The 27,669-nt window shown below is 53.0% G+C and overlaps 1 protein-coding gene across 8 annotated transcripts in view; it reads left to right on the top strand.

Moving 5' to 3' along the window:
* ltbp3 (latent transforming growth factor beta binding protein 3) overlaps window positions 1-27,669 on the top strand; it is a 236,795-nt gene that overhangs the window by 72,074 nt on the left and 137,052 nt on the right. The window lies entirely within an intron of this gene.

Genomic DNA, 27,669 nt, shown 5'->3' with positions numbered 1-27,669 from the left:
TGGGGTCATACAGGACATTGCTGAGGCCTCTTCTGAAGTACTGTGTCCAGGATGTGAGTTTGCTCGCTGAGCTGGAAGGTTAGTTTTCGGACGTTTCGTCACCTTTTTTTTTATTTGAAAAAAATATACTTTATTCGTAAGATGTACAAAAAATAAAACATATTTACACACCTACCCAGTCATGCAAGCCGCTCCGGGTTACCCAGGGGGTACATACACCAACTAAAGGAAAAAAAAACAAAACAGAAAAAAAAAACAAAGCAAAGAAAATACCCCAGCAGTCGTCACCCCGCACAGCCCCAGTTGGCCCCCTGACCAGTTGGGGGAGGCGCCAGCTGGGCCCAGTTACCAGATAGAATTCTTTTCCCTTTTCTGGACGAGGGGGCTCATACGGTGGTCTTTCCCCACCGCGCCTTGGCGGCAGCTGCCCCAAGCTTTAGCGCGTCCCTCAGCACGTAGCCCTGGACCTTGGAGTGCGCCAGTCTGCAACACTCGGTCGGGGTCAGTTCTTTCAGCTGGCAGACCAGCAAGTTGCGGGCAGACCAAAGAGCGTCTTTCACCGCATTGATGGTCCTCCAGGCGCAGTTGATGTTGGTCTCGGTGTGCGTCCCGGGAAACAGCCCGTAGAGCAGGAGTCCCGCGTCACGGAGCTGCTCGGGACGAACCTCGACAAATACCACTGCATCCCCCTCCAGACCTCCTGTGCATAGGCACACTCCAGAAGGAGGTGATCAACAGTCTCGTCCCCCCCGCAGCCACCTCGAGGGCAGCGTGCGGTGGTGCAGAGATTCCGGGCATGCATAAAGGATCTCACTGGCAGAGCCCCTCTCACCGCCAGCCAAGCAATGTCCTTGTGCTTGTTTGAAAGTTCTGGCGATGAGGCATTCTGCCAAACGACTTTGGCAGTCTGCATGGGGAACCACACGACGGGATCCACCCTCTCCTTTTCCCGAAGGGTCCTGAGGATACTACGTGCTGACCACTGCCTGACGGCCTTGTGGTCAAAGGTGTTTCCTTTCAAAAATTTCTCCACGAAGGACAGGTGGTACGGAACGGTCCAACTACTCGGAGCGTTCCGCGGCAACGAGGCCAGGCCCATCCTTCGCAACACCGGGGACAGGTAGAACCTCAGTAAGTAGTGACACTTGGTGTTTGCGTACTGAGGATCTACGCACAGCTTGATGCAGCCACACACAAAGGTAGCCGTCAGGGCGAGGGTGGCGTTCGGTACGCACTTTCCCCCATTTCCCAGGTCTTTGTACATGGTATCTCTGCGGACCCGGTCCATCCTCGACCCCCAAATGAAGTGGAAGATGGCCCGGGTGACCGCAGCGGCGCAGGTCCAGGTAATAGGCCAGGCCTGCGCCACATACAACAGTACCGAAAGCCCCTCGCACCTGACAACCAGGTTCTTACCCGCGATGGAGAGGGACCGGAGCGTCCACCTGCCCAGCTTCTGCTTAAATTTGGAGATACGCTCCTCCCAAGTCTTAGTGCATGCCCCAGCTCCACCAAACCAAACACCCAGCACCTTCAGGTAGTCTGTCCTGACGGTGAAGGGGATGAAGGAGCGGTCGTCCCAGTTCCCGAAGAACATGACCTCGCTCTTACCCCTATTGACTTTGGCACCCGAGGCCAGTTCAAACTGGCCGCAGATGTCCAACAGCCTACTCACCGACCGACGATCGGTGCAGAAGACGGCGACATCATCCATGTACAGGGAGGTCTTGACCTGAAGGCCTCCGCTGCCTGGGATAGTCACGCCCCTCAGGCTCACGTCCTTCCTGATGGAGGCGGCGAAGGGCTCCACACAGCACACGAACAAGGCAGGAGAGAGCGGGCAGCCCTGCCTGACTCCAGATCTAACAGGAAAACTGTCTGATTCCCACCCGCTGATCGAGACTGCGCTAACGATGTTGGCGTAGAGCAGCCGGATCCAATTGCGGATGCCCTCCCCAAACCCCAATTTGGAGAGGACGTCCCTCATGTAAGCATGAGACACCCTGTCGAAGGCCTTCTCCTGGTCCAGGCTGACGAGGCAGGTGTCCACCCGCCTGTCCTGTACGTAGGCGATCATATCCCTGATGAGCGCGATGCTCTCAGCGATCTTCCTGCCCGGCACAGCACAGGTTTGGTCAGGGTGAATCACCGACTCCAGGACAGACCTGACCCGGTTGGCAATGACCTTGGCCAGGATTTTGTAGTCCACGTTCAAAAGTGAAATGGGACGCCAATTCTTCATTTCTTCCCTCTCCCCCTTCCTCTTGTAAATGAGGGTGATGATGCCCTTCCTCATGGACTTGCACATTTCCCCTGCCCGAAGCGCACTATCGTACACCTCCAGCAGGTCCTGGCCGACCAGGCCCCACAGAGCAGAATACAGCTCGACTGGTAAGCCGTCGCTTCCGGGAGTCCTATTCCTCTGCAAGGACTTGAGGGCTCTGGCCAGCTCGTCCAGGGATATCGGCCGGTCCAGCCACTCCCTCGTGCCGTCGTCTAAGACCTCCGTGATAGACGACAGGAATGACTTGGAGGCCGTGCTGTCCGTGGGCTTCGTGTCGTACAGTCCGGCATAGAAGGATCTGCTGATCCTCAAAACGTCGGGCCGAGACGACGTCACCGAGCCGTCGTCCTCCTTCAGCCGGCTAAGCACAGAGCTCTCTTTGTGCACCTTCTGAAAGAAGAAACGCAAGCACGTCTCGTCCTGCTCCACGGAGCGGACGCTGGACCGGAAGATTATCCTGGAGGCCTCCGCGGCGAAGAGCGAGGCTTGCTGGCCCCTCACCTCGCGGAGGTCCTCCGTGACATCGACCCCCATCAACTGCAGAAGGAGCAGGTTCTGCACCCTTTTCTGGAGTCGCGACAGCTTTCCCCGCCTCTCTCTTGCCTTCTGAACACCCTTGAGGACAAAGAACCTCTTGATGTTCTCCTTCACCGTCTCCCACCAGTCGCCTGGAGACTCAAAGAGGGGTTTCACGGTTCTCCAACCGGTGTACTCCCTCTTAAGCTCCTCGACGTTCTCTGGGGTCAACAGAGTCGTGTTGAGCTTCCACGTCCCCTTGCCGGCCGGCTGGTCGTCCTGTAAGTGACAGTCGGCCAACAGGAGGCAGTGGTCAGAGAAGAACACCGGCTCGACACCAGTGGATCTGACCGAGAACGTCCGTGACACAAACAGGAAGTCTATCCTTGAGCGGATAGACCCGTCTGGCGACGACCAGGTGTACCTCTGCTGCGCTCTGTCTGCAGGGGTGCTGAAGACGTCGAGCAGCTTGGCGTCCTTCACCTTGCCCATCAGAAATCTGGACGTGACGTCCAGTTGAATCCCCCCACCCGCTGTCCCCACGCCGGATCTTCCATCTGCATCGATGATGCAGTTGAAGTCTCCGCCTAGGATGACCGGCCTGGACGTAGCCAGCAGGGGTGGAAGCCGCTGCAGGACGTCCAACCGCTCACTCCGTACCACTGGGGCGTACACGTTGATCAGCCTCAGGGGAGCATTCCTGTAGGTGATGTCAGCCACTAGGAGGCGCCGCCCCACCACCTCCTGAACTTGAGAGATGGTGAAGTTGTGCCCCCGCAGCAGAATAGCCAGGCCCGAGGAGCAACAGTCGTTACCCCCCGACCAGATCGAAGGCCCACAGGTCCAGGCGCCGGACCATTTCCCGTACCTGCCGAGGTGTGGTATCCCGCACTCCTGCAGAAACAGGAGGTCCGCCTTGATGGTGGTCAGGTAGGCCAACGTGGACACACATCTCGCGGTGGACTTGACGCTGCGCACATTAATGCTCGCAACTCGTACCCCCATCGTGGGCAGTGACCGCAGTACCCTCCCCAGGTCCAAGGTCCAGCCCCTCCATCTGTCCCTTCATGCCCATTGCCTGGGCTAACTGCTGGACGCTCTCTGGGCTCAGGAAACCATCTGTGCTGCCTTCCGGGTGGCATCCCCCCGTCAGGGGTGCGGAGGCAGGAGGGTCCGGCTCCGGACCAGGCTGGGGACGCGCTGTTTCCTCCTTCCCGCCTGGAAGTTCCGGGGGGCCCTCCAGTGCTCCAGCGGCACTTGACTGGGTGTCGGAGTGAGCCTCAGGACGCCTCCCGTCACCAGGAAGCGGGGTGCTGCTTTCCTTCCCCGTCGAGACCTTTAACTTCTGCTTCGGGTGGGCCCTCTCCGAATCCTCCTCGTCAGAGGAGCTCTTATAGCCCCCCTGTAGCTGCCTCTTCCCTTCTGATTGTTGCGGTTCCTGGGCCCGTCGACGCACCTTCCTCCTCGCTTTCCGGACTGTAGTCCACTCCCCTGGGTTGCCTGCCGCCGCCTCCATTGGCTCCGGGTTGTCGGGGGGGATCGGAGCCTGCAGGGGTGCTTTGCTGGCCTCGGGCCCATCCTGCAGGGCTGGGCCCTCCTGCACGGCCTGGCCCTCCTGCACATTAGTGGGGTCCTTGCTGGGCCCTGGTGCCTTCCTCTCCTCCGGGGGGGCTGGCCCCGCATTTCCCCTGCCGGCGACCTGGGCGTAGGTGGTACCCCGCCGCGGGCATGCCCTATAGAGGTGGCCCACTTCCCCGCAAAGGTTGCAGCTTCTCTCTCGTGGGCAATCCTTTGCAAGGTGTCCCTCCTCCCTGCAGTTCCTGCAGATGGTGGCTTTGCAGTCGGCCGCCATGTGACCTGACCTGCCACAGGCATGGCAGACTTTAGGTTGCCCTGCATAGGTCAGGTAGCCCCTGCTCCCGCCGATCGCGAAGCTGGACGGTGGGTGTGCGACATTCCCGTCTGCGCCCATCCTCAGCGTCACCTTGACCTGTCTCTTACTCGTCCAGATGCCAAAGGGGTCCACCATGTCAGTTAGGTCCCCTTCCACCTTCACGTACCTTCCGAGGAAGGTCAGGACATCAACTGCTGGCACATGCGGGTTGTACATATGTACAGTCACCATATGGCTCCTCTGCGCTGGCATCACAAACAGTGGGACAGCGGTCAATACAGAGAGGGGGCCCTCACCTCCTTTCTCCTTGAAAACCTCCAGGAAGCGCTCGCAAAGCTTGGCACTCCGGAAGGTCACATCGTAAAAAACCCCCTCCGGGGAAATCCTGCAGGCAGTAAATGTCCGCAGCAGCGAACCCACAACAGTCCAACAGGACCCTCTTCACGAAGAAGGTGTGGTCCACAGGCGCACCTTCATCCACCTTCTTTACAGAAACACGCATGGTGTTCCGGACCCCCTGACCTGGGGCACGAGCACTTGCCGCAGCCATCGTTGCAGGTTGGCTGCTCCCCTGAACCAGCGTTAGGCCGAAGCCAGCATTAAGATCCACTGGTTGCAAGGGTGCACAGCCAACCCGACGTCCTCCTTTCACCTCCAAGATAGCACTCTCCTCCTCTCGGTCCACAAGAGAGTGGGTCTTTATTGTGTTCCAGATGTAAGCTGGTTCACTGAGCTGTAAGGTTTGTCCCCAGATGTTTCGTCACCATTCTAGGTAGCATCAACAGTGAGCCTCCGACGAAGCGCTGGTGTTATGTCCCGCTTTCTATTTATCTGGTTAGGTATCCTTGGGTTGGTGATGTCGTTTCCTGCATTGGTGATGTCATTTCCTCTTCGTTTTCTCAGAGGATGGTAGATGGGCTCCAAATCAATGTGTTGAAATGACATCACCAACGCAGGAAATGACATCACCAACCCAAGGAAACCTAACCAGATAAATAGAAGGCGGGACATAACACCAGCGCTTCGTCGGAGGCTCACTGATGATGTTACCTAGAATGGTGACGAAACATCTGGGGACAAACCTTCCAGCTCAGTGAACCAGCTTACATCTGGAACACAATAAAGACCCACTCTCTTGTGGACCGAGAGGAGGAGAGTGCTATCTTGGAGGTGAAAGGAGGACGTCGGGTTGGCTGTGCACCCTTGCAACCAGTGGATCCTAATGCTGGCTTCGGCCTAACGCTGGTTCAGGGGAGCAGCCAACCTGCAACGATGGCTGCGGCAAGTGCTCGTGCCCCAGGTCAGGGGGTCCGGAACACCATGCGTGTTTCTGTAAAGAAGGTGGATGAAGGTGCGCCTGTGGACCACACCTTCTTCGTGAAGAGGGTCCTGTTGGACTGTTGTGGGTTCGCTGCTGCGGACATTCACTGCCTGCAGGATTTCCCCGGAGGGGGTTTTTTACGATGTGACCTTCCGGAGTGCCAAGCTTTGCGAGCGCTTCCTGGAGGGTTTCAAGGAGAAAGGAGGTGAGGGCTCCCTCTCTGTATTGACCGCTGTCCCACTGTTTGTGACGCCAGCGCAGAGGAGCCGTATGGTGACTGTACACATGTACAACCCGCATGTGCCAGCAGTTGATGTCCTGACCTTCCTCGGAAGGTACGTGAAGGTGGAAGGGGACCTAACTGACATCGTGAACCCCTTTGACATCTGGACCAGTAAGAGGCAGGTCAAGGTGACGCTGAGGATGGGCGCAGACGGGAATGTCGCACACCCACCGCCCAGCTTCGCGATCGGCGGGAGCAGGGGCTACCTGACCTATGCAGGGCAACCTAAAGTCTGCCATGCCTGTGGTAGGTCAGGTCACATGGCGGCCGACTGCAAAGCCACCATCTGCAGGAACTGCAGGGAGGAGGGACACCTTGCAAAGGATTGCCCACGAGAGAGAAGCTGCAACCTTTGCGGGGAAGCGGGCCACTTCTATAGGGCATGCCCGCAGCGGGGTGCCACCTACGCCCAGGTCACCGGCAGGGGCAATGCGGGGCCAGCCCCCCCGGAGGAGAGGAAGGCACCAGGGCCCAGCAAGGACCCCACTAATGTGCAGGAGGGCCAGGCCGTGCAGGAGGGCCCAGCCCTGCAGGATGGGCCCGAGGCCAGCAAAGCACCCCTGCAGGCTCCGATCCCCCCCGACAACCCGGAGCCAATGGAGGCGGCGACAGGCGACCCAGGGGAGTGGACAACAGTCCGGAAAGCGAGGAGGAAGGTGTGTCGACGGGCCCAGGAACCGCAACCATCAGGCGGGAAGAGGCAGCTACAGGGGGGCTATAAGAGCTCCTCTGACGAGGAGGATTCAGAGAGGGCCCACCCGAAGCAGAAGTTAAAGGTCTCGACGGGGAAGGAAAGCAGCACCCCACTTCCAGGTGACGGGAGGCGTCCTGAGGCTCCCTCCGACACCCAGTCAAGTGCCACTGGAGCGCCGGAGGGCCCCCCGGAACTTCCAGGCGGGAAGGAGGAAACAGCGCGTCCCCAGCCTGACCCGGAGCCGGACCCTCCTGCCTCCGCACCCCTGACGGGGGGATGCCACCCGGAAGGCAGCACGGACGGTTTCCTGAGCCCGGAGAGCGTCCAGCAGTTAGCCCAGGCAATGGGCATGAAGGGACAGATGGAGGGGCTGGACCTTGGACCTGGGGAGGGTACTGCGGTCACTGCCCACGATGGGGGTACGAGTTGCAAGCATTAATGTGCGCAGCGTCAAGTCAACCACGAGATGTGTGTCCACGTTGGCCTACCTGACCACCGTCAGGGCGGACCTCCTGTTTCTGCAGGAGTGCGGGATACCACACCTCGGCAGGTACGGGAAATGGTCCGGCGCCTGGACCTGTGGGCCTTCGATCTGGTCGGGGGGTAACGACTGTTGCTCCTCGGGCCTGGCTATTCTGCTGCGGGGGCACAACTTCACCATCTCTCAAGTTCAGGAGGTGGTGGGGGGGCGCCTCCTAGTGGCTGACATCACCTACAGGAATGCTCCCCTGAGGCTGATCAACGTGTACGCCCCAGTGGTACGGAGTGAGCGGTTGGCCATCCTGCAGCGGCTTCCACCCCTGCTGGCTACCTCCAGGCCGGTCATCCTAGGCGGAGACTTCAACTGCATCATCGATGCAGATGGAAGATCCGGCGTGGGGACAGCGGGTGCGGGGAGTCAACTGGACGTCAAGTCCAGATTCCTGATGGGCATGGTGAAGGACGCCAAGCTGCTCGACGTCTTCAGCACCCCTGCAGACGGAGCGCAGCAGAGGTACACCTGGTCGCCGCCAGACGGGTCTATCCGCTCAAGGATAGACTTCCTGTTTGTGTCACGGGCGTTCTCGGTCAGGTCCACCGGCGTCGAGCCGGTGTTCTTCTCTGACCACGGCCTCCTGCTGGCCGACTGTCACTTACAGGACGACCAGCAGTCCGGCAAGGGGACGTGGAAGCTCAACACGACTCTGTTGACCCCAGCGAACGTCGAGGAGCTTAAGAGGGAGTATGCCGGTTGGAGAACCGTGAAACCCCTCTTTGAGTCTCCAGGCGACTGGTGGGAGACGGTGAAGGAGAACATCAAGAGGTTCTTTGTCCTCAAGGGTGTTCAGAAGGCAAGAGAGAGGCGGGGAAAGCTGTCGCGACTCCAGAAAAGGGTGCAGAACCTGGTCCTTCTGCAGTTGATGGGGGTCGATGTCATGGAGGACCTCCGCGAGGTGAGGGGCCAGCAAGCCTCGCTCTTCGCCGCGGAGGCCTCCAGGATAATCTTCCGGTCCAGGGTCCGCTCCGTGGAGCAGGACAAGACGTGCTTGCGTTTCTTCTTTCAGAAGGTGCACAAAGAGAGCTCTGTGCTTAGCCGGCTGAAGGAGGACGACGGCTCAGTGACGTCGTCGCGGCCCGACATTTTGAGGATCAGCAGATCCTTCTATGCCGGACTGTACGACACGAAGCCCACGGACAGCATGGCCTCCGAGTCGTTCCTGTCGTCTATCACGGAGGTCTTAGACGACGGCACGAGGGAGTGGCTGGACCGGCCGATATCCCTGGACGAGCTGGCCAGAGCCCTCAAGTCCTTGCAGAGGAATAGGACTCGCGGAAGCGACGGCTTACCAGTCGAGCTGTATTCTGCTCTGTGCGGCCTGGTCGGCCAGGACCTGCTGGAGGGGTATGATAGTGCGCTTCGGGCAGGGGAAATGTGCAAGTCCATGAGGAAGGGCATCATCACCCTCATTTACAAGAGGAAGGGGGAGAGGGAAGAAATGAAGAATTGGCGTCCCATTTCACTATTGAACGTGGACTACAAAATCCTGGCCAAGGTCATAGCCAACTGGGTCAGGTCTGTCCTGGAGTCGGTGATTCACCCTGACCAAACCTGTGCTGTGCCGGGCAGGAAGATCGCTGAGAGCCTCGCGCTCATCAGGGATACGATCGCCTACGTACAGGACAGGAGGATGGACACCTGCCTCGTCAGCCTGGACCAGGAGAAGGCCTTCGACAGGGTCTCTCATACTTACATGAGGGACGTCCTCTCCAAATTGGGGTTCGGGGAGGGCAGCCGCAATTGGATCCGGCTGCTCTACGCCAACATCGTTAGCGCAGTCTCGATCAACGGGTGGGAATTGGACAGTTTTCCTGTCAGATCTGGAGTCAGGCAGGGCTGCCCTCTCTCTCCTGCCTTGTTCGTGTGCTGTGTGGAGCCCTTTGCCACCTCCATCAGGAAGGTCGTGAGCCTGAAGGGCGTGACTATCCCAGGCAGCGGAGGCCTTCAGGTCAAGACCTCCCTGTACATGGACGATGTCGCCGTCTTCTGCACTGATCGTCGGTCGGTGAGTAGACTATTGGACGTCTGCGGCCAGTTTGAACTGGCCTCGGGTGCCAAAGTCAATAGGGGTAAGAGCGAGGCCATGCTCTTCGGGAACTGGGACGACCGCTCCTTCATCCCCTTCACCGTCAGGACAGACTACTTGAAGGTGCTGGGTGTTTGGTTTGGTGGAGCTGGGGCGTGCACTAAGACTTGGGAGGAGCGTATCTCCAAATTTAAGCAGAAGCTGGGCAGGTGGACGCTCCGGTCCCTCTCCATCGCGGGTAAGAACCTGGTTGTCAGGTGCGAGGGGCTTTCGGTACTGTTGTATGTGGCGCAGGCCTGGCCTATTCCCCGGACCTGCGCCGCTGCGGTCACCCGGGCCATCTTCCACTTCATTTGGGGGCCGAGGATGGACCGGGTCTGCAGAGACACCATGTACAAAGACCTGGAAAATGGGGGAAGGAGCGTACCGATCGCCACCCTCGCCCTGACGGCTTCCTTTGTGTGCGGCTGCATCAAGCTGTGCGTAGATCCTCAGTACGCAAACACCAAGTGTCACTACTTACTGAGGTTCTACCTGTCCCCGGTGTTGCGAAGGATGGGCCTGGCCTCGTTGCCGCAGAACGCCCCGAGTAGTTGGACCGTCCCGTACCACCTGTCCTTCGTGGAGAAATTTTTGAAGGGAAACACCTTTGACCACAAGGCCGTCAGGCAGTGGTCAGCACGTAGTATTCTCAGGACCCTTCGGGAAAAGGAGAGGGTGGATCCCGTTGTGTGGTTCCCCACGCAGACTGCCAAAGTCGTTTGGCAGAATGCCTCATCGCCAGAACTTTCAAACAAGCACAAGGACATTGCTTGGCTGGCAGTGAGAGGAGCTCTGCCAGTGAGCTCCTTTATGCATGCCCGGAATCTCTGCACCACCGCACGCTGCCCTCGAGGTGGCTGCGGGGGGGACGAGACTGTCGATCACCTCCTTCTGGAGTGTGCCTATGCGCAGGAGGTCTGGAGGGGGATGAGGTGGTATTTGTCGAGGTTCGTCCCGAGCAGCTCCGTGACGCGGGACTCCGTGCTCTACAGGCTGTTTCCGGGGACGCACACCGAGACCAACATCGACTGCGCCTGGAGGACCATCAATGCGGTGAAAGACGCTCTTTGGTCTGCCCGCAACTTGCTGGTCTGCCAGCTGAAAGAACTGACCCCGACCGAGTGTTGCAGACTGGCGCACTCCAAGGTCCAGGACTACGTGCTGAGGGACGCGCTAAAGCTTGGGGCAGCCGCTGCCATGGCGCGGTGGAGAAAGACCACTGTATGAGCCCCCTCGTCCAGAAAAGGGAAAAGAACCCTATCTGGTAACTGGGCCCAGCTGGCGCCCTCCCCAACTGGTCAGGGGGCCAACTGGGACTGTGCGGGGTGACGACTGCCGGGGCGGCTTCTTTGCTTTGTTTTTTTTCTCTGTTTTGTTTTGTTTTTTTTTCCCTTTCGTTGGTGTACGTACCCCCCGGGTAACCCGGAGCGGCTTGCATGACTGGGTAGGTGTATAAATGTTTTATTTTTTTGTACATTCTATGAATAAAGTATATTTTTTCAAATAAAAAAAAGGTGACGAAATGTCTGAAAATGAACCATCCAGCTCAGTGAGCAATCTCATATCCAGAACCTCAACCTGAGCTACAAATCTTCTCAAAACTTGCTACTGTGTCCAGTTCTGGTTGTCCAGTTATAGAAAGGATATTATGAAGCCGGAGAGGGGTCAGAAGAGATTTACCAGGATGTTGCCAGGAATGGAGGGTTTGAGTTATAAGGGAGAGGCTGGATAGGCTGGGACATTTTTGACTGGAGCGTAGGAGGTTGAGAGGGAACTTTATTGAAGTTTATAAAATCATGACTGTTGTATTTAAGGTGAGTAGCAGGTGACTGTTCCCTAGGATGGGGGGATATGGATTTCAAGACTAGGGGGCATATTTTTAAGGTGAGAGGAGATAGATTTTAAAAAAGACATGGGGAAAAATTTATTTACATAAAGGGTGGTTTGTGTGGGGAATGAGCTTCCAGAGGAAGTGGTGGGTGTGGGTACAGTTACAGCGTTTAAAAGACATTTGGATGAGAACATGAACAGGGAAAGGTTTGGAGGGATATGGGCCAGGAGCAGGCAGGTGGGACTGGTTTAGTTTGAGATTATGGTTGGCATGGACTGGATGGGCTGAACGGTCTGTTTCCATGCTTTCTGACTCTATTAACAATCAGAAAGGTGAACGGGAATGTTGGTGTTTATCACAAGGGGAAGGGTATGTACAGGGTAGCAAGGCTTTGCTGTAGCTGTACAGGACCGCACCTGAAGGAGGGTCTACAGCTTTCATCTCCTTACTCCAAAAAAATCAATGAAGTTGCTTTAGATGCAGTTCAGAGAAAGTTCACAACTTATTCCTGGAACTTATGTTGTGAAGAAAGGTTGGGAGAGTCAGACCTATCCTCATTGGAGTTTAGAAGAATGAGAGATTAGCTCAGTGAAGCATTTATGAATTTGAGTGGCCTGGACAGGATGGAAATGTGGATGGAAGGCCCCCTTATGGAGGACTAATTTCTGCTCCTATGTCTTATGGTCTTATTTAAACTTTCTTTACACTGTCTCCCCCCCCCCCTCCCCCCCAAACATTCACAGGGCAGGTACAGCACAGGGTTAGGTTCAGAGTAAAAATTCCCTCTACACTGTCTCCCATCAATCAATCCCAGGACAGTGGGGGTTAGATACAGAGTGAAGCTCCCTCTACATTGTCCCCCCCATCAAACACTCCCAGGACAGGGACAGCACGAGGTTAGATACAGAGTAAAGCTCCCTCTACACTGTCCCCCCATCAAATACTTCCCAGGCCAGGGACAGCACAGGGTTAGATACAGAGTAGAGCTTCGTCTACACTCCCCCCCCACCACTGCATCAAAGACTTCCCAGGCCAGGGACAGCACAGGCTTAGATAGAGAGAAAAGCTCCCTCTACACTGTCCCCCATCAAACACTCCCCAGGAAGAGTACAGGGGGGATTAGGATAAACAAATAAAATGTTTTTGAATCGTTAGGTTTTAAGGAACATCTGAAAGGAGATAGAGATCAGGGTGATTTAGGGAGGGATCTCTAGACCCTGGGCCCGAAGCGGCAGAATGCACTGTGTATCACTGGTGAAGCGACTGGAATTATTGGCAGAGGAGACCAGGGTTGAATGAGCTCTCGTGCACATACCTTGGATGCTTGAGGATGTAACAGAGAGAAAGTTGGGTGTGGTCACGTCATTACAGTCATACTTGTAGAGATGTATGGCACAGAAACAGACCCTTCGGCCCAACTGGTCCATGCTGACCAGATATCCTAAACTAATCTAGTCCCATTTGCCAGCATTTGGCCCATATCCCTCTTAACTCTTCCTATTCATGTCCCCATCCAGATGCCTCATCTACACTACCCCCTACGCCCCCCACCCCACCCCATCAAATACTTCCCAGGCCAGGGACAGCATGGGGTTAGATACAGAGTAAAGCTCCCTCTACACTGTCCCCCATCAAACACTCCCAGGGACAAGGACAGCATGGCGTTCGACACTGAGTAATGCTCCCTCTACATTGGCCCTGCCATTAAGCGAGCCCTAGTTGTGTTCTTTGCAATTTTAAGAAAAAATTTGTAAACTCTGTTTTGCTGTGTGGAATGCAGGCTGTTTGGAACAGGATGGGAGGGTGGGGTTTAAGTGAGATGAATAAAAAGCTAAATGCAATGTGATATTACTTGTAAAAGCCAGCAATGTAACAAAGAAATTACAATCCCAAGGCTCTGGTCGTAGCTTTAATCCAAGGAGTTGGTCCCTCACTGCAACATAAAAGCCGAAGCCTGCAGCTGACGGCTGGTCGCGTTTCCCCCTGAAAATGTTTGCATATGGCAAATACTGAGTTGGAACATGTTGCTTGCTGTAGGTCTTAGCTCGCTGAGCTGACATCCCTCAGGAACTTGATGTGGTTCTGCCGTGCGAGCGTGTGGAATCCATCCCGAACCCAGAGAGTCGCTCATGCTCTGTAAAAAAGAAGGTAAACAGCGCCGAAAGGAATTGGTGGAACTCTCCGGAAGGTGCTGTGTTCCGCGATAAAACTGAGGCCCTTTGGTAGTGACTCCAACTCCGACGCAGCTGCCAACATAATCTTTGCTGTGACCTGATACAACATTGGGCTAGAATCAAAATGCTCAGAACCGTCAGGAACAGACCTTTATAATCTGTTCCATTTCCTGTTTCCTCTTGGCCCCAAGTGCCAAGTGAATCTTAGTTAACCGCTGTCGCATCTATTTGTACTGCTCCATCTTCGGGTTCGTAGGGGTTACACAGGAAGCCCGCCCTCCCCAGGGGAAACTGAGATGGATTCCCGATTCCCAATTCCCCGGGCTTCTTTAGACACCACGCTACTTCCCAAAGGGTGACAGCCAATGAAACACTTGCTTTTGTCATGTAGCAAGCGGGGGCAGCCAATCCGCTCACGGCAAACATCCACCATATTGTAACCATTTCTTTTTGATGTTGCTGGTTGAGAATTGCTGGCCTATCCCAGAGTAAATGACCCTGTTTTGCAATGGTAGCCGGCTTCCCTGAAATCTACCTGCTTGTTTAATTATCTCATCCTGTAATGGGTCTGATGAAGGGTCCAGACGCGAAACGTCAGCCTTCCTGCTCCTCTGATGCTGCTTGGCCTGCTGTGTTTATCCAGCTCCACACCTTGTTATCTCAGATTCTCCAGCATCTGCAGTTCCTACTATCTCTCATGTTTATCTGAAGTGCCTTCCCCTGAGCACTCCTGGAATGGAAGGCCGCTCAAGTGCAGGAAGCGGTCTTGGTCAGGATTTTGCACGAGTGTGTGTGCACACGTGTGCGCTCACACGCGTACACATTTGCACACTCTCACACGCACAAGCACAGACCTCCCTTCACACTAATGCATGCACGCATGCTCACTTGCACACGTATGCACACACACTCTCACACTCACATACTTGCACACACACATATTTTCACACACTCACCCAGAAAAACACACACACACTCACCTATACTCTCAAGCACACCGCCCAGATCACTTGAAGCAGGACCACAGTACTGGGAGGATGTTCGTCTGCAGTAAACACGAAGCTTAAATGAGCCCGGCATTTATTTGCCTGAGGAATGTGAGCTTTGTGCACAGTAGTTCGCTGTAATAAATGTCAGACGGACTTTTCAATGCCATGTGGCCTACAGCAAGTTTCTTATGTTATGGGCAGTGACATCAGCATTGTCACATCAGATAAAACACCCAGTTGGAGGGAAGCCTCACACCAGGCCATGTGGCCAAATTGGAGGGCATAAGCTGGTGTACCCTATCGTCGGCTGGCCTGGCCAATATGAACTTCTAATTGTTTATTACCACCCGAAAATTGGTCATCGGAGCCATCAATGGTCCTTTCAGTCACTGTCAAGGTACCTACAAAATGCCAAATAATGTTTCACAACTTGGCTTATTTTGTTTGGCTCAAGTTATTGTATTTATTGAATCCAGATGGCCTCAACACAGAAGGTTTAGAAATTTACAGCTGCGTCAGAAATGTTGTTAAATCATTTTGTTGCCGCTTTTCGACCGCATGTGTATCTAGCAGAGCTCACTGCCCTCCCAAAATACAACTTCTTTCATGATTGGCCATCTGGAATGTGGTCGGGTCCTGTTGTTGGCCACCAGGAATTGGAAACACAAATCTTTTGATCTGGTGACAAAATGATGTGGAAGTAACAGCCTCCGATTTTCAAAATAATAGATACAGAAGGCTGGAACTCATCTCTTGGCCTGGGGAGTGAGGGCGAAAGGGAGGAACGCCTGGGTGTAATGGAAAAGAAAATGGCCAACAAAAATTCTCTGTCAGACGCAGTCTACCTCAACCTCATGACAGATGGAGAGTTTGGAAGTTTGCAGCTAATGCCTTGCTTGTTCAGGATTAGAACTCAGTCGATTTGTATCAATTCCACCTCACGGTTTCTCTGAAGAGGGCAGTCTGCAAATGGATCCACTTGTGTCATAGTATGACCATGTTACTGGAGGGTCGTCTTGAAGCTCAGAGAGAGCTCAATGGGCAAACCTCCGACATTTGTTACATGGGAAGGCTTTGGCCTAGTTGTATTATTGCGGGCCTGGCAATTCAGAGATCCAAATAATGTTTTGAGGGCCCGGGTTCAAGGCAGATGGAGGAATTTGATTTAAAATAATCTGGGATTAAGGTTCTAATGACGACCATGAATCCACTGTTGGGACAAATCCATCTAGTTCACTAACTCTCTTTAGGGAAGGCCATCCTTATCTGATTTTTCACGAAACTGCAGGAGATACAAGCCATGCCCAACCAGCAGTTCCTCAACAGATACCCCATGCATTCTGTTCCAGGTATTAACAAATCTTCTCTGCACTGTCTCCAACATATTTGCATCTTTCCCTTCAATACGGGGACCAATACTGTACGATTCTGGACGTCATCTTCCTGTGTAACTGAAGCATTGCCTCTCTACGTCGGTATTCAACTCAGGAAGAGAGAGTTGGAGATGTGTTATTGGAGGTGGTCAGTTTCAGTGGATGTGTACGCACAGTCTAGCTTAGGGAATCTTATAGACCCATACAGCATAGAAACAGGCCCTTTGGAGGAAGGGTCACCGGACACGAAACGTTTACGCTGAGTTTTTCTTCACGGATGCTGCCAGACCTGCTGAGCTTTCCCAGCAACTTCTGTTTTCGTACCTTTGGTCCAACTCCTCCATGCTGGCCGTGTTTCCTAAACTGCGTTAGTCCCATTTGCCAGTATTTGGCCTATATCCCTCTAAACCCTTCCTATTCACACACCCATCCAGATGCCTTTTAAATGCTGTAACTGTACCAGCCTCCCCCACTTCCCCTGGCAGCTCCTTCCACTCACGCACCAACCTCTGTGTGAAAAAGTTGCTCCTCAGGTCCCTTTTAACCATTACCTTATTCTTTATTTCCTATTATTTTATGAAGCAATGCTTAACTTTTTGATTCTGTTCCTCTTGCTACTTTGCACCTAAGTTTTTGATGCCTCGGTAACTAAGATGGCAGCTTGTGTACAGCATTATACACTTTTCATTGCACATCTGAACTTCTGTGTTTAAGAATACGTGACAATTAAATCTATATCTTTCCCCTCTAAACCTATGCGCCTCTAGTTTTGGACTCCCCCGCCCTGGGGAAAAGACCTTGTCTATTCACCCTATCCATGCCCCTCATGGTTTTATAAACCTCTATAAGGTCAGCCCCTTAGCCTCTGACGCTCCAGGGAAAATAGCCCCAGCCCATTCAGCCCCTCCCTGTAGCTCAAACCCTCCAATATCCTTGTAAATGTTTTCTGAGCCGTTTCAGATTTAACAACATCCTTCCTGTAGCAGGGAGACCAGAACTGAACATAGTATTCCACAAGTGGCCCTAACAAATATCCCGTACAGCCACAACATGACCCTCCCTATACTCAAAGCACTGACCAATAAAGGCAAGCGTACCGAACACCTTCCTCACCGCCCTGAGACTCCACTTTCAAGGAACTATGAACCCTCACCCCAAGGTCTCCTTGTTCAGCAACACTCCCCAGGCCCTCACCATTAAGTGTGCAAGCCCTGCCCTCGATTTGCCTTTCCAAAACGCAACATCTCACGTTTATCTAAATGAAGCTGCACCCTGCCACTCCTCAGGCCATCCAAAGCCCTTTGGGGAAGGAGATCTACCACGTTTGCCTGTTCTGGCCGACCTGAGACTCCAGACCCACGGTGATATGGTCAACACTGGCCAACAGCGTGGGCTCATTTCCTGCTCCCAACTGAGGCGACATGAAGCCCAGCTTCACCAATACCGACCCCCGATGTGGTTACTATGATTATCCGCCTGGGAGATCATTCTCAACGTTTGCCATTTTGAGTTGAAAAACAAATGATAACAAAGTGTGGAGCTGGATGAACACAGCAGGCCAAGCAGCATCTCAGGAGCACAAAAGCTGACGTTTCAGGCCTAGACCCTTCATCAGAGCTAATAAATGATGCCCTTTTAAAGTTTAGGCTTTAGTTTTATTTAGGTTTTGCAAAGGAACAGCGGACTGTTTGCAGATGACACAAAGGTGGGTCAAGGGGGCAGGGAGTGTTGAGGATGCGGGGAGGCTGCAGAAGGATTTGGACAGGTTAGGACAGTGGGTAAAGAAGTGGCAGATGGAATACAGCGTGGGAAAGCTTGAGGCCACGCAATTTGACAGGAAGGCGTGGACTATTTTTCTGGACAGGGAAAGGCTTTGGAAATCCGAAGCACAAAGGCAGTTGGCAGTCCTGTACAAGATCCTCTGAAGCATAAAGAAAACATGCTGTATTCTGCACAGTGAGGTTATTTGTGTAGATTGGAAACTATCTCCCTGTTGTAGATGTCAAGTCGGAAAACAATGGTTTCCTTCGGGAACATAAGGTTTGGAGCTGGATGAACACAGCAGGCCAAGCAGCAGCAGAGGAGCAGGAAAGCTGACGTTTCAGACCTAGACCCTTCTTGAGAATCGGGGTGGTTTTGGGTCTGTAATGAGAGGGTATGTGTGGTGTGAAGTGTGACTGATTAGTCTATCACACTGGGTCCCCTCCCCACCCACAAGACAAGTTCTGACAATGATACAGATTCTTTGATCTTGATTCAGAAATATGGCAGGCCATTCAGCCCTTTGAACTTTCTCTGCTAGTCATCGTGGCTGATCCTCAGTGACAATGGTATTTTCCCACTTTCTCTCCACATCCCTGATCCCTTTGATGGCAAAACATTTACCAATCTCGCGCCTGACCCGGGTCTCTGCGGTTTTTATCTTGGGCCACACACTCCTACAAGTCGTCCACTCCACTGCGTGAAGAAACTGTTCCTAATCTCAGTCCGATTTGGCCTAGTTCAGATCCAGAGGCTGCAACTCCCCCGCCCTCGTCCCCTGCCCCTGCCCCTGCCCCAACCATTCTGGACTCCCCAACAATTTCAGGATGAAGGCACCGGCATGGTGGGTTGTTTTCGGGCCCCTGTGCCTATTTGCTCCAGGATGGCCATGTCTATTTCCTTCTCTCCTTCTCAATTGTTTTCTTCATCTTCCTGATGGTGCAGGGACTCCTGGCTGAGGTAGGCCCTGAGCGGTAGGCCCGGGGCAGTGACTCCTGGCTGAGGTAGACCCTAAACTGGGACTCCTGGCTGAGGTAGGCCCTGAACGGGGACTCCCGGCTGAGGTACGCCTGGAGTGGGGAATCTTGGCAGAACCGGGGTCTCCTGGGTTAACAGTGTCATTGTTGCTGTGCCCAAAGCAGAGACTGTTGTAGGAGGAGTGTTATTAAACTGAAGAGTGTTCAGAAAAGATTTACCAGGTTGTAGCCAAGAATGGAGGGTTTGCGTTAGAAGGAAAGGCCGGGACTTTTTTCACTGGAACGTAGGAGTTTGAAAGGTGACCTTATAGAGGTTTATAAAATCACGAGGGGTAAAGATAAAGTAGAATTTCTGTAGAATGGGGGATTTCAAGACTGGAGATCAAAGATTTGTAAGAGACATGGGCAATTATTTTTACACAGAGGGTGGTTCGTGTGTGGAATGAGCTTCCAGAGGAGGTGGTGGGTGTGGGTACAGTTACAGCATTTAAAAGACATTTTGACAAGTACATGAAAGGTTTGGAGGGATATGGGCCAGGTGCAGGCAGGTGCGACTAGTTTAGTTTAGAATTATGGTCGGCACGGACTGGTTGGACTGAAGGGTCTGTGTCCATGCTGTGTAACTCCATGACTCCCCTCGGCCCACCTGCAAAGGCCCTGGAACCGTGTTCACAAATCCAGCCGCTGAAGATTAACTCTGTTTAAGAACTTTTTCACTCTTCTTGTCATTCAAAACGGCTACCAAACATTTTTCACTGCGTCCTCCTCGATATATTTGACAATAAAAATCATTCGTTCGACCAGAGGAAGCATCCTGCTTGCATCCAATCAGTCTGGTCCTGCTAGAAATTTGCGCATTTTAATCAGGGCCCATTCCTTCCTAAACTCGAGTGAATCCAAGCCTAACTGATCTCGTCCCTCGGCATTCTGCTCCGTGGCCCTGATGGGTTTGACTTAGCTTTTTGTTTCTTTGAGTTCTTCATCTCAAAGACAGTGTTCCTGAAGCACAGATTTCGTTCCTTGTCCCCCCCGCCTGGCCGCCGCTAAATTATTGATTTCAGTCTGCGCCACAAACAGCTTTGAGTGTTCTCCCTGTTTTTCAGTTGTCCTCGCTTCCTGTCAATTAAGTACTTCCTTGCAGTGAAAGTGCTCAAGAATACGCACAAAAAAACTTGGCCTGTATTTTACCCGAAAGCCTGACCTTTGACATCGTCTGGATCAGTGAGCGCTTTTGTGGGCGACTGAAAGGAATCTTGGTAGGCCTCATTTTTTTCTTAACAGCTGACTTTGCGATGGGAAAGTGGCTTTGTTTCAGTGGAAGTCTTTCTGCAGCAGAGGTCTAATTAGCTCCCCCCAACCGGTCTCCGAGGAACCTTCCGGAGTCTCTGAAAGAGCACTTTTCAGGATGTAATGATTTCCTAATTTCCCCTTTCTCTTGGAGGCCTCGTTAGCCTGCAACAACATGGCTGACCTGCTGCAAACGCCACTTTATTAGAGCTATGAACTGACCAGATTTCTGGGACTGCCAGCCCCGAGGTTTCTCAAAATGAAAACAGATGCCGATTAAGAGCTGATTTTATCTAACAAGCAAAAACCAACCCTCATTCCTTCCCAGGCCTACCTCTGCCTCCTACACAAGCCTCACTCTCAACCTACCTCGGCTCATCCATTGTTGAAACTCCCATTGGTGTCTTTGTCACTTCTAGACCGAACTATTCTGGTAATCTTTAGCTTTCACCTTGCATTAATTTGGCCTAATCCCAAACTCTGCTGCTCTCTCATGAATTCACAACACATCTGTTCGCCCATGACCCTTGCTTTTTTTTCACACAAAACAAATACAAGGCTTATGCAATTAAAAGTAGGGCCTTGGGCAGGGGCGTAGAACAGAGAGACCCTGGGGGCTCAGGTACATAACTCTTTTGCAGTTGGCGTCACAGGTAGGCAGGGGGGTGAAGAAGGAGTTTAGCACGCTTCCCTTCATTGCTCAGACCTTTGAGTACAGGAGCTGGGACGTCATGCTGAGGTTGTACAGGACATTAGTGAGGCCTCTCCTGGAGCACTGTGTCCAGTTCTGGTCACCCTGTTATAGGAAGGAGATTACGAAGCTGGAGAGGGTTCAGAAGAGATTTACCAGGATGTTGCTGGGAATGGAGGGTTTGAGTTATTTGGGTAAACTGGGACTTACTTCACTGGAGTGTGAGGAGTTGAGAGGTGACACTATAGGGGTTTATAAGATCATGAGGGGTATGGATAAGGTGAATGGCATGTCTCTTTTCCCTAGACTGGGGGATTTTAGGACTAGGGAGCATATTTTTAGAGGAGAGAGGAGAACGATTTAACTGAGAACTGAGGGGCAATTTTCTCTCTCCACAGATACTGCCGCACATGCTGAGTTTCTCCAGCACTTGCTGTTTTTCCTTCAAATTCCCAGTGTCTGTAGTTCTTCATTTTAGGTTAACGGAGAGACCCAGATAAATGTAAAATGAAAGAACTGCAGATGCAGTTAAATGGTAGGTGTGGTGGGGCCCAGGTTCGAATCCCGCTAAGGCAGCTGGTAGAATTTGAATTTGATAAAAATCTAGAATTAAGACTCTAATGATGATCGGGAAACCACTGGCAATTATTGGGAAAACCCATCTGGTTCACTAATGGCCTTCAGGGAAGGAAACTGCCATCTTTATCTGGTCTAGGCCTACATGTGATTCCAGACCCACAGCGATGTGGTTGGCACTTTTCTGCCCTCTGGGCAATTAGGGATGGAACAATAACTGTTGGTCTAGTTAATGACACCAACATCACTTGAACGGGTTTGACAAAAAGAAGCCAGTGATCTTGTCAAGGTCCCTAAGGAGTTCTTCCTCTAAGAAGGGATATTAAATCAGAGCGAAGGTGAAGAGACATTGCTCTTGAGATGACTGACTGTTGATGGGCTGCCCGCACTCCGGTACCAGGCCCAGGGTGCCTCCAACAGCCTGTTCTAAACCTGTGACCTCTAACGTCTAGAGCAGGCTGCCTGAAGGCCTCGGCTGTCCCGGGGATGGGTACGGGATCCTTCGTGATCCCGTTTTTGGACCGTTTTGTATCTGGGACACCGTTGATGCTTCTCCTTTCGGAAGACGATTCACGAGTGAGCCTCAGGATGGATTGTAAAAAATGCGCTTAAGAGCTAATCTGGGGAGGTACAGTGGCTCCCTGGTTAGCGCTGCTGCCTCACGGCGCCAGGGACCCGGGTTCGATTGCGCCCTCGGGCAGCTGTCTGCGTGGAGTTTGCACCTTCTCCCCGTGTCTGTGTGGGTTTTCTCCGGTTTCTTCCACAGTCCAAAGACATGCAAGTTAGTGTGGTTTGGGGCTGTGCTAAATTGACCCACAGTGTGCAGGCAAGGAAGGTTAGCCATGGGAAATGCAGGGATAGGGAAAGTAAGTCTGTGTGAATGTTTTTTGGTGTGGACACTGTAGGGAATTCTCTTCAAGAAGTGGGAAAGAGCAGGCAGCCCAGAAACCATTCCCACAGAGACAGGAGGAGAAGCCTATTCAAGGCAGTCGTGAACGTCGTTGGTTGGGGGAGGGGAGGCGTTTGCCATTCAAGATGGAGTTGGCAGCCATTTTGGAAATCAAGATGGAGTTGGCAGCCATTTTAGAAGTCAAGATAGAGTTGGCAGCCATTTTGGAAATGGAAGCATGGACGATGCGGTAGGAGAGAATGCAGAAGATTGGCTTTCGGGGAGCCGGTACTGATGTGACGGGCTGAATGATCTCATCCTGCTCTCCCGCCCCACCGCCGACAGCCTTGTGGCGCTGGCGTTCAGTCATCGTGGCGAGGGCAAAATCAGGAACCCGCCCTGCAGTGACGGGGCCTCGCAAGGGGAAATGTAAACTCGAGATACAACAGGCTGCAAACACTGACCTTCACAGTGACGCCCCCAACAACATCCCCCCCCCGCCCCCCGCCAACACCATCCAGACAAGAAAAGAGTGGAAAATGAGAAACGTTTCCTCCCACATTCTCAGACTCAAATAACTTGAAAAAGTGCAGATCAACTTGTTCTTGGATCAGGATCAGAGGCATCAGGGTTGGATTCGGATCAGGAGCACAGATTGAAAGACGCTGAACAAAGAATGATCTGGTTCATTGGAATCCTTCCTTGGATTACATCTCTGACTCGAGAAGCTCTTGTTACAAATGTTTTCCAATTACCACAAACATTCTGGAGTCAGACCATGAGTGCCTAAAACCAGCAGCAGCTTGTACTGGGAGAACAGGACTGCAACCCGACCGTGCAGTGTGCTAAATGCTGTTATACAGGGAGGTCACAGTTCAGTCTAAAACGCTAACCGTTTCGTGGGGAGGTATCAGACAGCACGGGTTTAGGAATGGAGTAAAGCTTCCTCCACACCGTTCCCATGAAACACCACCAGGACAGGGACAGCATGGGGTTAGATTAGATTAGATTAGATTCCCTACAGTGTGGAAACAGGCCATTCGGCCCAAGAGGTCCACACCGCCCCTTGAAGCATCCCACCCAGACTCCTTCACCTATAACCCACACACCCCGGAACACTACAGACAGTTTAGCATGACCGATCCACCTAACCTGCACATCTTTGGGCTGTGGGAGGACACCAGAGCACCCGGAGAAAGGCCATGCAGACACGGGGAGAATGTGCAAACTCCACACAGACAGTCACCCGAGGGTGGGATCGAACACAGGTCCCTGGAGCTGTGAGGCAGCAGTGCTGACCACTGAGCCACCATGCTGCCCAGATATAGAGTAAAGCTCTCTCTACACTGTCCCCCATCAAACACTCCCAGGACAGGGACAGCACGGGGTTAGATACGAGAATAGCTCTCTCTACACTGTTCCCTGCCATCAAACACTCCCAGGACAGGGACAGCACAGGGTTAGATATAGAGTAAACCTGCCTCTACACTGTCCCCCATCAAACACTCCCAGGACAGGGACAGCACGGGGTTAGATACAGAGTAAACCTGCCTCTACACTGTCCCCCATCAACCACTCCCAGGACAGGGTCAGCAGGGGGTTAGATGCAGAGTAAAGCTCCCTCTACACTGTCTCCCATCAAACACTCCCAGGACAGGGACAGCACGGGGTTAGATATAGAGTAAAGCTCTCTCTACACTGTCCCCCCTCAAACACTCCCAGGTAAGGTTCAGCTCCAGAGTAAATCTCACAGAGCCATGGAGCACAGAAACAGATGCTTTGATCCAACCAGTCTGTGCCGAAACTCGTCCCACTTGCCTGATTTTTCCCCCTATCCCTCCAAACCTTTCCCTATTCATGACCTTATCCAAATGTCTTTTAAATGCTGTAACTGTACCCACATCCACCACTTCCTCTGGAAGCTCATTCCATACACGCACCACCCTCTGTGTGAAAAAGTTGCCCCTCAGGTCCCTTTTAAATCTTTCCCCTCTCACCTTAAACCTATGCCCCTCTAGTTTTGGACTCCCAACTTTAGGAGAAAGGATCTTTGCCATTCACCTTGTCTATTCCCCTCATGATTTTATAAACCCCTGTAGGATTCACTTCTCCTATGCTCCAGTGTAAAAGCATCCCACCCACCTCCAATACAAGTCCTCCTCCTGGAACCTATCCCCTCCCCACCTACACTCACCTCTCCCGGCTCCATCCCTGCCCCTTTGACTTGTCTGTCTCCTCTCCACCTATCTTCTCCTCTATCCACCTTCGATCTGCCTCCTCCTCTCTCCCTATTTATTTCAGAATCCTCTCCCCATCCCCCTTTTCTGATGAAGAGTCTAGGCCCGAAACGTCAGCTTTTGTGCTCCTGAGATGCTGTTTGGCCTGCTGTGTTCATCCAGCTTCACACTTTGTTATCTCAGCTTATCCAGCTTCTCTTTTGAACACACAGTCCCGGTAACATTGTCGTAGATCTTTTCTGCCCCCTTTCCAATTCAATGATATCCTTTCAATAGCAGGGAAACCGGAACTGGACACAGTACTCCAAAAGTGGTCTCACCAATGTCATGTACAACCGCAACATTACGTCCCTGCTCCTATCTGAAAGATTTGAACAACGAAGGCGAGTGTGCTAAATGACTTCCCAATCACCCTGTCTACCTGTGATATAACTTTCAAAAAATTATGTATCTGATACCCCAGGCCTTTCTGTTCTACAACACTCTGTACAGGGTACAGTGTTTATTCAGCAGGGTAAGGCTCACTCGCTGTGTAACCGTACAGGGTACGGTGTTTCCTTCCCAAAATCCACAAACCTGCCTGCCCTGGTCGACCCATCGTCTCAGCCTGCTCCTGCCCCACCGAACTCATCTCCACCTATCTGGACTCCATTTTCTCCCCTTTGGTCCAGGAACTCCCCACCTACGTCCGTGACACCACCCACGCCCTCCACCTCCTCCAGGACTTCCAATTCCCTGGCCCCCAACACCTCATATTCACCATGGACGTCCAGTCCCTGTACACCTGCATTCCGCATGGAGATGGCCTCAAGGCCCTCCGCTTCTTCCTGTCCTGCAGGCCCGACCAGTCCCCCTCCACCGACACTCTCATCCGCCTAGCTGAACTCGTCCTCACACTCAACAACTTCTCTTTTGACTCCTCCCACTTCCTACAGACTAAGGGGGTGGCCATGGGCACCCGCATGGGCCCCAGCTATACCTGCCTCTTTGTAGGTTACGTGGAACAGTCCCTCTTCCGCACCTACACAGGCCCCAAACCCCACCTCTTCCTCCGGTACATTGATGACTGTATCGGCGCCGCCTCTTGCTCCCCAGAGGAGCTCGAACAGTTCATCCACTTCACCAACACCTTCCACCCCAACCTTCAGTTCACCTGGGCCATCTCCAGCACATCCCTCACCTTCCTGGACCTCTCAGTCTCCATCTCAGGCAACCAGCTTGTAACTGATGTCCATTTCAAGCCCACCGACTCCCACAGCTACGTAGAATACACCTCCTCCCACCCACCCTCCTGCAAAAGTTCCATCCCCTATTCCCAATTCCTCCGCCTCCGCCGCATCTGCTTCCACGATAAGACATTCCACTCCCGCACATCCCAGATGTCCAAGTTCTTTAAGGACCGCAACTTTCCCCCCACAGTGATCGAGAACGCCCTTGACCGCGTCTCCCGTATTTCCCGCAACACATCCCTCACACCCCACCCCCGCCACAACTGCCCTAAGAGGATCCCCCTCGTTCTCACACACCACCCCACCAACCTCCGGATACAATGCATCATCCTCCGACACTTCCACTATCTACAATCCGACCCCACCACCCAAGACATTTTTCCATCCCCTCCCCTGTCTGCTTTCCAGAGAGACCACTCTCTCCGTGACTCCCTTGTTCGCTCCACACTGCCCTCCAACTCCACCACACCAGGCACCTTCCCCTGCAACCGCAGGAAATGCTACACTTGCCCCCACACCTCCTCCCTCACCCCTATCCCAGGCCCCAAGATGACATTCCACATTAAGCAGAGGTTCACCTGCACATCTGCCAATGTGGTATACTGCATCCACTGTACCCGGTGCGGCTTCCTCTACATTGGGGAAACCAAGCGGAGGCTTGGGGACCGCTTTGCAGAACACCTCCGCTCAGTTCGCAACAAACAACTGCACCTCCCAGTCGCAAACCATTTCCACTCCCCCTCCCATTCTCTAGATGACATGTCCATCATGGGCCTCCTGCAGTGCCACAATGATGCCACCCGAAGGTTGCAGGAACAGCAACTCATATTCCGCCTGGGAACCCTGCAGCCCAATGGTATCAATGTGGACTTCACCAGTTTCAAAATCCCCCCTTCCCCTACTGCATCCCTAAACCAGCCTAGTTCGTCCCCTCCCCCCACTGCTCCACACAACCAGCTCAGCTCTTCCCCCCCACCCACTGCATCCCAAAACCAGTCCAACCTGTCTCTGCCTCCCTAACCGGTTCTTCCTCTCACCCATCCCTTCCTCCCACCCCAAGCCGCACCCCCAGCTACCTACTAACCTCATCCCACCTCCTTGACCTGTCCGTCTTCCCTGGACTGACCTATCCCCTCCCTACCTCCCCACCTATACTCTCTCCACCTATCTTCTTTTCTCTCCATCTTCGGTCCGCCTCCCCCTCTCTCCCTATTTATTCCAGTTCCCTCCCCCCATCCCCCTCTCTGATGAAGGGTCTAGGCCCGAAACGTCAGCTTTTGTGCTCCTGAGATGCTGCTTGGCCTGCTGTGTTCATCCAGCCTCACATTTTATTATCTTGGGATTCTCCAGCATCTGCAGTTCCCATTATCCCAGGGTACAGTGTTTATTCAGCAGGGTAAGGCTCAGTCACTGTGTAACCGTACAGAGTACAGTGTTTATTCAGCAGGGTAAGGGTCACTCGCTGTGTAACCGTAAAGGGTCAGTGTTTATTCAGCAGGGTAAGGCTCACTCACTGTGTAACCGTACAGGGTACAGTGTTTATTCAGCAGGGTAAGGCTCACTCACTGTGTAACTGTACAGGGCTCAGTGTTTATTCAGCAGGGTAAGGCTCACTCACTGTGTAACTGTACTGGGTACAGTGTTTATTCAGCAGGGTAAGGCTCACTCACTGTGTAACCGTACAGGGTCAGTGTTTACTAAGTAAGGTAAGTGCCACACACTGTCTAACATCAAACTCCTCTCCAGGTGAGGATCCCTCAGTGTTTAATTGTACCAGGACTGTATATTTAGTATTGGGAAGGTTACTTAATCTGTAACTTTAGAAAGTTCCTAACAGGGTAGAATTTCCTCTATTCTGGTCTTGGACAAGGTTTTGTGGACTCTCTCTCTCGTTGACGTCTGTCTCAGGGGATCATTGTGTACAACTGATGTAATCTGTGCAGTTGTCTTTGCCCAGAGGGTGATTTGGAGTCTACCACATTGCTGTGGGTCAGGAGTCACATGTACATACTGCAGAATACCTTCACTAAAGGGGCATGAACCAGATGGGGTTTTTT

Source organism: Stegostoma tigrinum, chromosome 42 (genome assembly GCF_030684315.1).
Source record: "Stegostoma tigrinum isolate sSteTig4 chromosome 42, sSteTig4.hap1, whole genome shotgun sequence".
Lineage (NCBI taxonomy): Eukaryota > Metazoa > Chordata > Chondrichthyes > Orectolobiformes > Stegostomatidae > Stegostoma > Stegostoma tigrinum.
This window is presented reverse-complemented; position numbering and strand designations above follow the sequence as displayed.